This window comes from Polyodon spathula, chromosome 27 (genome assembly GCF_017654505.1).
Source record: "Polyodon spathula isolate WHYD16114869_AA chromosome 27, ASM1765450v1, whole genome shotgun sequence".
NCBI classification, from domain to species: domain Eukaryota; kingdom Metazoa; phylum Chordata; class Actinopteri; order Acipenseriformes; family Polyodontidae; genus Polyodon; species Polyodon spathula.
This window is the reverse complement of record NC_054560.1, coordinates 5471890-5481842: the sequence shown is the minus strand read 5'-3', so window position 1 is coordinate 5481842 and position 9953 is coordinate 5471890.

Sequence of the window (9953 nt, the reverse complement as noted above, 5' to 3'; positions counted from 1 at the left end):
GGCAGATCCGACATTGACAGGTATTAGGCACTTGTTTGACAGATGATTCTATATACAAGACTGCACAAATTACTGATTATCCAAAAGAATAAATGATTCATGAAAAAACATCCATCGCCAATATCCCTGAAGAACTAGAAGCAGTAATCATGTGTACATAAACACAGACCTTTTTTTGATCCAGTCTCTCTACTTGATGCCAGTTTGTTGTCAATGAGTGTGAATGGTGTGGTTGAAGGTGTAATATGGAAAATGTTTATTCCAGGCAAAGGTTCCTGTCTGCCTCCTTCCTATCTCACTTCCCTGGCAAAGAATCTCCAATGTGTTAATTGTAATGCACACATGAGATGCATCGGTCAACAATGTGTACAGCCAAAACCAAGTGGCCTTTGTGATGAATGTGCATTACTGACTTTCAGTAAAAATTGTAATATAATTAGACTCTGTTTCACAAGTTGATGCTATTTAATTAAAACATATCCTGTACTATATATTGTGTCTGTAAAGATCTGAAAAAAAATGATGACATGACTCAAACTGTTTTCATAAGAAATCACAATTAATGTGCTTCATTTTGGGTTAATTCTAAGTAACATACTAACGACTTGAATTAATCAATTAATTAATCAAGGCTAATGGGTCATTAGTAGGACACTCCTTTTGGTTTTTGTCATACTTTACAAAGTGCATTTACGATAATCAAATTATAAAAATGCGGTACCATTCTTTCAATGGCTCAGTTTCCCAGGTTTTGTCACGAGACCACAGCAATCTTAACCAGCTCCTAATTGCTAATTTGTAAAAGGTTAAGGCATCTACAGAAGAAAGCAGCTAAACAAGAAGATAGCAGCAATTAAATTAAATATGTACTGTACTTAACACCGCTGTGAACTGTTAAAACTCACCTCACAGGATTTTACAGATCCTCTTTGCAGTGTTAAACACCCTCAGTATTTTGTACAGTTCCACATCCTTGGGTTCATTATTCATTCTGTTGGAGCAACACTGCTAAAACATTAAACATAAATCTGAAATGATCTCATTGTTAAATGGCGCAGGCATTTGTTTTGTTTTTTAGTACAAACCAGTTTGACCAGTTGAGTTTATTTTAAGTATATTTTTTAGCATACCTCTGTTTTGAAGGTCCACGTTACATTGAGGTAACAAATACCTCACTACAAGATAATTAGAAAAAACGCCAACACTCTTTTAAAGCTGGACTGTTAATACTGAAGGCGACAAATATATCTACCTTGGATTACAAGAAAATGTTATCGCCTACAGTAAACTAAACTAATATAAATTTATTTTTGAAAGCCACCATCATTAACAGTGGCTTATCTGGAAGTCGGAGTGTTCATTTAGAATAGGTACAATTCTTACTGAATAGGTACATATTTCCTTCTTTCCCAAAAGTCTTCCTCTACTTTGTTTTGTATTTTATCTGCTTGAAGGACTCCTTGTGCGCTCTGTATATTACAATATTGTAAAGCAGTTTCATGCACAGGGCCCTGGACAGAAAATCTGATGGACTTTGATAGAGGGCTATATTCATATTTCATTGCAGATATTTCCAGAGGGACTAAACTAGAGAGTCCAACTGAACTAGACTTCTGCTTTAATACACTTGGTTCTGCTAAGCGTTTGATCTTGACTCTTGTTTTTTGGTAGTCCAGTTGTAATATAGTTGTAGGAACTTAGCAGCATCAAGTTGTACTATTTTGGAGCGACGCTTTCCAATACAGCCTTGCTTATGCAACAGAAGCAATCTGTTTGAATGGGAATGCTGGAGAAATGATGGTTCATGCACAGTATATTCCCCTGTCTGTAATTATTTTCATCAAGAGTGCAAGATCCTATGATGTCCGGCTCATTACATGCGAAGCAGAGGCTGTAATCGCTTTTTATTCTTTTTTTTTCTGATGCAAACGGTGTGAGCTTTGTATAAGAACTTTAAAATGATTTCAAGGAAAGTTGCCTGCTTGCGAGGTTTACATTTCAATATGTTCTTCTTGCTAATAAATTGTGTCGGCAATTAGTCTGTTCTCATTACTTAATTCCCTCTATGACATTACTGCAAAGTGGTGTTGACCAAAAGCAGTTTGAAAGGCTCTTCATTGAATTAAACACAGGCTTTGTTTAATTTAAAGTAGCTGCATCCTACAGTCATGTTCTATACAAAAATACACTGCCATGCAGCATGGCACAATTTTGGGATTGAAGATGCTTTTAGAGAAGAGGGTTACTGGTCAATCTATAAAGGATCAGCTGGAGTTTACCCAACAAAATAGATAAAAAAAAAAAAAAAAAAAACCCTTAGAGGACTACACAGTTCTTTTAAAGGTCACTAAATCCACTGAAACAAAGAACTAAACAGGGGAGATGAATGGAGTAGGAGAGAGCTATCTATCCACCTTCATTAGCTGCTATCGACAGAATCTTTCATACCCTTATCTACCTGGCAAGTGCAGGGCCCAGCTGATACTTCAGTGCGTGTCAGATAACACATAAATGGATCTGAGAGAGCTGCCATGGCATTGACAGGACAACTTGTGAGTTAAGTCTGTTTTGCATTAAAAAAAATATAGTGGGGAATTCGTGAAACCGTTCTAGACTGTTTTCTCGTTAATAAAAACACAATAATGTCTTCCTTTTTGAAAATGGAATAATACAAAAATATATGCATGTACCTACGTTGTCTGAGAAGGGTGTGTTGTGTGATACAGAGTCTGTCCTGCCCTCTGTCTGTGAGATGAGGTTAAAAGTTCTAAAACCCTGATGCAGACAGCCTGAGCCTCGCTCCATCGTGTCTTCATTATCTTTAATCTGCTGAACTTAAAGTAACATAAAGAGACAACAATGATGAAAGATTCAGTAAGCAGCACTGTTCCGCTTAGTTTGTGCTGATTCCCTCTTTAGTCTTCTCTCATTCCCCGCTGTCTTCTCTCTTTATGCTCCAATTTCACCCAGCCACGCAAGCACAGTGTAGGCACTCAGCCATCCGTGCTGCTGTGACTGAAAGGGTTTCGCCGAGCGCGGAGCCCAGGAGAGAATGGAAGAGAGAGGGAATCTCAACAGGGGCCTGACCACAGCAGGGGATCAGAGTTACGAGTGGAGTCAGACCTGCTGTGAAATAATCGAATAGTCGCCATTGTTGAGTGTACTTGTTTCATCACAACTCTTCTAATGTGGAAGCTACTTATTTATAGCCACCATGCTACATGACAATAAAAATAAGGACTGACCCAAATATCTGTGCAATAACATTACCAAATTATTTATTTTTTAATAATGATATTGATGCACCAAACTGTGCACTGTAATTCCTTCAAGGAGTGCTGGCCACATGATAAACCACATGTTTCCCTGTGTTGTAGATCAGTGGCTCCCAGCCCTGGTCCAGGGGACCCCCTGTGTCTGCTGGTTTTCACTCCAACTGAGCTCTCAATTACTTAATCAGACCCCTCATTGAATTGATAATTTGTTGAATTAGACCTTTTTAAATTGTTTTCAGCTCTTAGCAGTTGCATATTTCAGTTAGCTATACGATTTTATAAATAACTTGAACTCTGCAACTGTTTAGGAGCTGAAAGCAAATAAAAAGCTCTAATGTGGGTCCCCTGGACCAGGTGTTGGGAAACACTGCTGCAGATGACAGGATGAGAGCCCTGAGGAATCCACCTCATGAAAATGTGTTGCTGTTTGGAAAACTGACTGATTTGACCGGTTCAGTTATCAGACTGGGTTGCAGAAGTACTGGAGTGAGTTTTGCTATCACAGGTTTGCACTGAAAAAACAAAACAATACATATTTATTTCTCCTGTAAGCTTAAAAAGCTTTGAGTGGTCAGAAATCAAAATCAAGTTGAAATGATCACCTCTTCCTAGCTTTTTCAGAGCAATAACACATTGTTAAGGCCTGTTACTTATTTTATTGTCACCTTCTGATCCCTGCAGAACAGTTGCCATGACAGTTTATTTACACTGGAGCCACACTGCGTTCAAGGGATTATGGGAAAATATGAAATCCTGAAGCTAGTACTTAGTCAAACTGATAAAGATATTCTCATTGCAAGTTTATATCTGTGTTTTTATTTATTATTATCAGGTATCTACTGTATTTCAATTTTCAATAAAGCTGTTGAACTTATTTTTTCCTGTCCTTTTAAAATTATTATTATTATTATTATGAATAATAATAATAATTTGGCAGATGCCTTTATCCAAGATGACTTACAGGTCTTACAGTGCAGTACAGGGTTACAATGCAAGATTCATATTTAAATACAGCGTAGTTTACAGTAAGTGCAATAATACTGCTAGAATACAATATGAACTAGGATGCAACAAGTTAGGATTACAACAAGTCACATCTACAATGATGTAGTAGTGCAATCGTGTATTAATTTTAGTATTAATCTTAATTTTAATCTTAAGAATTTTAGTATTAATCGTGTAGTAATGTGGAGGGGTAGATTATGAGATCTACACGTGCAGTCTAAACAGAGAGAAACATAAGAGATTTAAAAAAAACGACACCAAATACATGTACTACTTTTATTAATAGAGCTTCTGAAAACGTCTTCCAGTTGCTGCTAGGATAATAGATAAAAAAAAAAAAAACAACCTTTAATGCCAGGAGTGTGAATTTAATGCATGTCAGCTTATTGACGACCACGACGGGGGAAATGTGTTGACATGGAAACGACGTGGCAGCTGGGAGATAAAACCGGGAGATGATAGACGGGCCTCTTCATCTTTCTGACGCTTAACACCTGTATGATCTTTACTTTTTTCCCCTTGTCATCCCTGTTTTGCAAGCTCTCCTTCGCTGTCCTGTTTGAGGATATGGCCACAGTGATCCGTCTCTGACATAACCAACCGGAGAATCTGATTAATGCAGGAAACGGCTTCGAAGTGAGTGGCAGTTATTTAGTGCATCATTCCTCGCCAGATCACCTTCTCTGTCAGGCAACGTGACAGCCATCATTTGTAACTTCCTATAGGAAATATGGTTCAGTTGAAGGTCTTTCCTGTAAGTAATTATAGTAATAGTGATGCACAGTATCTATATGCAGTTTCAGATGACTATAAAGCACATGGCCTCTAATTACTGTGTATTTACATAGTAGGTACTTCGTAAATGCATGTATACTTACACATAATTACAATATTACTATGCAGACACCAGGACATTCTGGAGCATCAATCTGCCTGATCTGGAAGAGGAATTCTGTTCCAGATCAAGCGTAAGGAAAAACCTATTTAGCCCTTATTCCTTTATAAATACGTTTGTGTCGAAATGTCTTTTTTTCTAATTGCCATAATTAATAAATCACTTTAATATGTCAAGCAGCAATGCGATTAAACATAGCGTTTCTAAAGCAGATTCGTTTATAGTTAAACCGCACTTTAAAACATATCTTATCCCTAGTCCCATTTCAATACTCACCATCTGTGTTTTTCAGAATCTGTTGTGACCACAGCAATCTTTTTAAATACATTGAACTCTGCTGTCAACAGAACAATACACGTTCACAGTGCATTACAATGATAACTGAATCCTTAGGTTGTGTTTGAAATGCCTGTTGTTCAGTAGGCAGACAGCAAGCTCTACTTGTGTGTGTGTGCAGTACCTGTGTCGTACAGATACGCTGCCTTTTGAGTTACAAGGTTGAACCGTTTTTGATTAATTTCCTTTTGCTTTCAGTAGCTGATAGTGACTGAAGATGATGAGCTGAAATGCCACAGGATATATTCCCTGCAACATTGAAGACAAGATAAACTACAGTATATCACCAGATAGGCTGCGCAAGTATGGACAGCAGTTGAGGGGACGGTGGTAAGCTACAATGTTGGGACACTTTATTAGGATGCGTGATCAAAAGTGCTCTGTACTGTATATTGCCCATTTTAGGACAGCCAATTGCATTTGGCGTTACTCTGGAGCTAGGTATGTTCTCCAGGCTAACCCTGGGTCCCTTGATTGCTCTAGAAAGCTAAATGAATGCTGTTGTTTTCTTAAGCATCATTGTGGATCAAGTTCAGCATATAGTGCTGATAGCGATGGCTACTTCCAACTTAATGGTAAATGAAGAGCTTTAGTGATGCTTAGTAAATGCTTATTTAGTGGGGGGGGGGTGTTTTTATTAAAGGGCAATGTATTAGAATTAATGTAATCTCACCTACTTCACAACTTGAGATGCCTGGTGAAGACAATGAAACCTCTTTAACCTCAATAAGACTACCAATACAGTACATGGCTTGCCATGGAAACCTTCAAGAATGAAGGCCCAGGCCAGGATAGGGTTAACTCCGCCAGCGAGCGCACTAACTCTAACTGAGTGATGTCTCAGGTGGTTTCTCGAGGTCGTTGTAATCCATTCAGAGGTTAGACATGTCAGCGTGAATCAAATTTCTCCAGGCTTTAATGCGGTCTGGGCTGGCAGTGTGAAAACGATCATTAACATTGCATGTGTAGGTAAATCTTTACGAAATCTGCACGCAATAAAACATTGAAGTGTAAATACATATAAACAAGTTGTGAATGAATTTCTAATAGAGATAGACTAACGTGAATTTCCCAGAAAACATTTCTCACAACACAAATGAAACATTCCTATACAGTAGAGAAAGTAAGCGCCCGGGTGCAGTGTCGAGCATATACAGCATGTTTACACCATGTGCAGAATGCTTTCTCTTGCAGAAAAGAATCCCATGTTTCACAAAAAGCTCAGATATTCAGCTTTCATTTACCTTTCCTCATCTCATCCCTAATTATATCTCTCTTAGCCAAAAAGGGTTTAGCAGCAATAAACCGATCCATCTGGTTACCAAATGAGATGTGTGAATAATTCTGTTACACCTGGCTTTCCGAGCAGCAGCTTTGACAACAGACGGCACACGCAATCTCAATTCTTTCTTTTTTATTTCCAAACTATGTTTGTTTTTCTATTGACGCTTGTGAAAGGTGGCACTGGAAATTGAGAAAACATGCAATACTAGCAGGTGCAGCAGCAACAACATTGCAAGCTTCCCTACCAAAATAATTCGTACTAACAGGAAATTCACGTGACGTGACTTTGTATTAAAATTAATAATTTACAATAAGCGACTGCTAAATTTGGCTGGGACAGGTTGGTGACAGGAAATGTGTTTAATCCGAATTCGTCTTCAACATCTTCAACAGGAACCAACACACAGTCACGCCTCAAAGCGGCATTGCAGTGTTGTGAGTCTGCATGAACCTGCTTACTGTCAGTGTGGGAATTCTAACAGGGAAGAAAGGAAACACTCAGAATGGCTCTGGAACGTTCAGACAGGCAGGATGGGCACGTTACTGTTGCCTTGACACCCGAGAGTGGAGCTCGCTGCTCATCACAACATTTTCATCTTGCAAATTTAATCTACAGCTGCTCTGCTTTCATTATATGAGATGATGAGTGTGGCTTCCGAAAACAGCAATAACTGTACAGCTAATAGAAACAAATGTGCGTCATTATGACACTCCACGTCATAACACAGTAGCCGGATAACTAACGGAGACAAGAGGCTTCTATCTGTGAAACAAGGACTCATTGCATTATAAATCTGCATTAGGAGAGCAGGCAGGCTTGGATAACAATGTTGTTATTGCCAAGAGCTTTCATCTAGGACTTTTATTTAGGTGGATCTGTGGTGACCTGTTGTTCAAAGTCATGAAGGTCCACCTACTGTATGTTGTTAAAGGTTAGTCATTTCCTCAAAATGACAAATTATTTAATGTACCATAAATGGATAATTGGGCAAAATATGTGATTCCAAAATGTATCCTGAAATAAAACACCTGCCACAAAGGAGAGGCCTGTCGCCACATCTACTGATACTGAAGCCAGAATCAATGTGCAACCTGTGCATTTCTCTGTGTACTGCTCTGGGCCTTACTGTCCATTTGCTTGCTTGCTCTTACGAGTTGCTGTTTTGCTGTTTTGCTTTTTAGATGTGGAAGGCTGCTTCTCTTTATAGCCTCTGTCAGTAGCTTTACTCATAGGTGGCTTCTCATTACAGCCAGAGCTCCCCATTAGTCAAGGCACTTTGTATCCACACAACACGGAAGGATTATTTTAACACAGATCTTGCTTCCTGTCATAAACCCTCCTCTGGCTCTCTCACTGATTGGTTGAACAAAGGAATTGGAAATTGAAAATGATGAGAGAAAAAGCTGTAGGATTTAATTGGGTCTCCCTTTTCATTGAGAGAGTACCAGTTGCTTGGTATATCATATATATATATATATATATATATATATATATATATATATATATATATATATATATATATATATATATATATATATATATATATATATATATATATATATATATTTAAAGCCTACTTTTCTGGAACAAGGTATTCATGCAGTGAATATATTTATGAAATATATTTCGGGACAATTAGAGCCTCATTAGTTTGGAAGACTATGCATTGTCAAAGTTCTTCTTTTCAAGTGGGAATCAAACATCGCTACAGGTTTCATGTGATGTTTGCCGAAAGCAGTATCTTCTATTGCAGTCACTGGCTGGGGAGACGGGTGTAAACATCAACACACACAGATCTGCTTTAGTCAAGAAACTCTTAAAGGGCTGATTTCAACAGAAGAAACGACTCAAGCAAGAGAATTATCAATGATCCATTCTGTAGTTGAAGTCTGTCATCAACTTTTCACCTACAGTTACAGAAAGAGCAGCATAAGATTTATTCATTCAGTGCTGCTAACCTGGAAAGGAAAAGGTTTTTGCAGTGCGATGGACCCAGTTCTTGGGCAGTGGTCCTAGCTAGGATCGACAAGTTATACCAAGTTCTAAAAAACAGTGAGTACCAACCATTAGTGTCGCTGCTAAATATGGCCGCAAATGTTCTTAATGGGGTGCAAACACAGTGTTTTATATAATCGTATTTTAGCAAGAGTTGAGTTACTGTAAATTTACTGAATGAAGTTTGAACATCTGATGTGTTTTAATACCAGCTTTGAGGTGGGTGAAGTGGGACTGGATTGAAACCAGATAGCAAATACAGCAACGGCTTTTAAAAATGTGCCATTTTTTCTGTGTTGGCAATAACACAAACCCTCCAATTTCCCTCTTGAACAAAACAACCCCCCTCAGATTCCGAACAGGGAGCAGTATTTGTGTCCAGTTTTGAGTCTTGTCTGAGGGTGCTTGGCGATAGGGTGGCAGGCTGTCATTTTCTGACTCACATGCTTGTTCCCCATGCACCATCTGTACTGAAAAGCAACTAAGGCAGAAATGTCTGTGCATTCTAATCATCTTTCAAGCTAGGATTTTCAGAAAAAAACTTGAATGAGCCTGGAATTGACTTTTGAATATGTATTTATTATATTAGTCCTTAGCTATTACTGATTTTGTTTATATGCTTATTCAAATAATTGAGAGCACTGTAACTTCAAAAGAAGCTGCAGGGTGCAAAGCTTTGTCTAACAGAGGCGATGAAAGTGTTGCCTTAGAGTTAAAGGAGTCAGTAGATTAGAGGAGAACAAAACGATAAGAAAATGACAAGTGACATGTGTAGGTTGGGTCAAACACGTATTATTTTTGGTGGTGCAGAGGAGCTGAGCATTAACTGCAGAGAATTATCTTGTCATGAAAGGAGTTTTTACACATAGCAGCTAATGGCTGTTGTCTTACCTCTCGCTTCACTGTCGCGCACCTTGCAGAGAATTTCACCTGCCATGAAATATTCAAAAGCTAGAAATAAATAACACTCTTGCAGCATTGCATTAATGCAGAACCTTTCAAATTCCCTGTGAAACAGCAGGGTGTGATCGCCAGCTAGCTTTAACCAAGGTGACTTACAGGTGTTGCAGGGCAGTACAGGGTTCCAATGCAAGCTCAATATTTAAATACAGTGTAGTTTACAGTAAGTTCAAATAGTACTACTAGAATACAATATGAACTA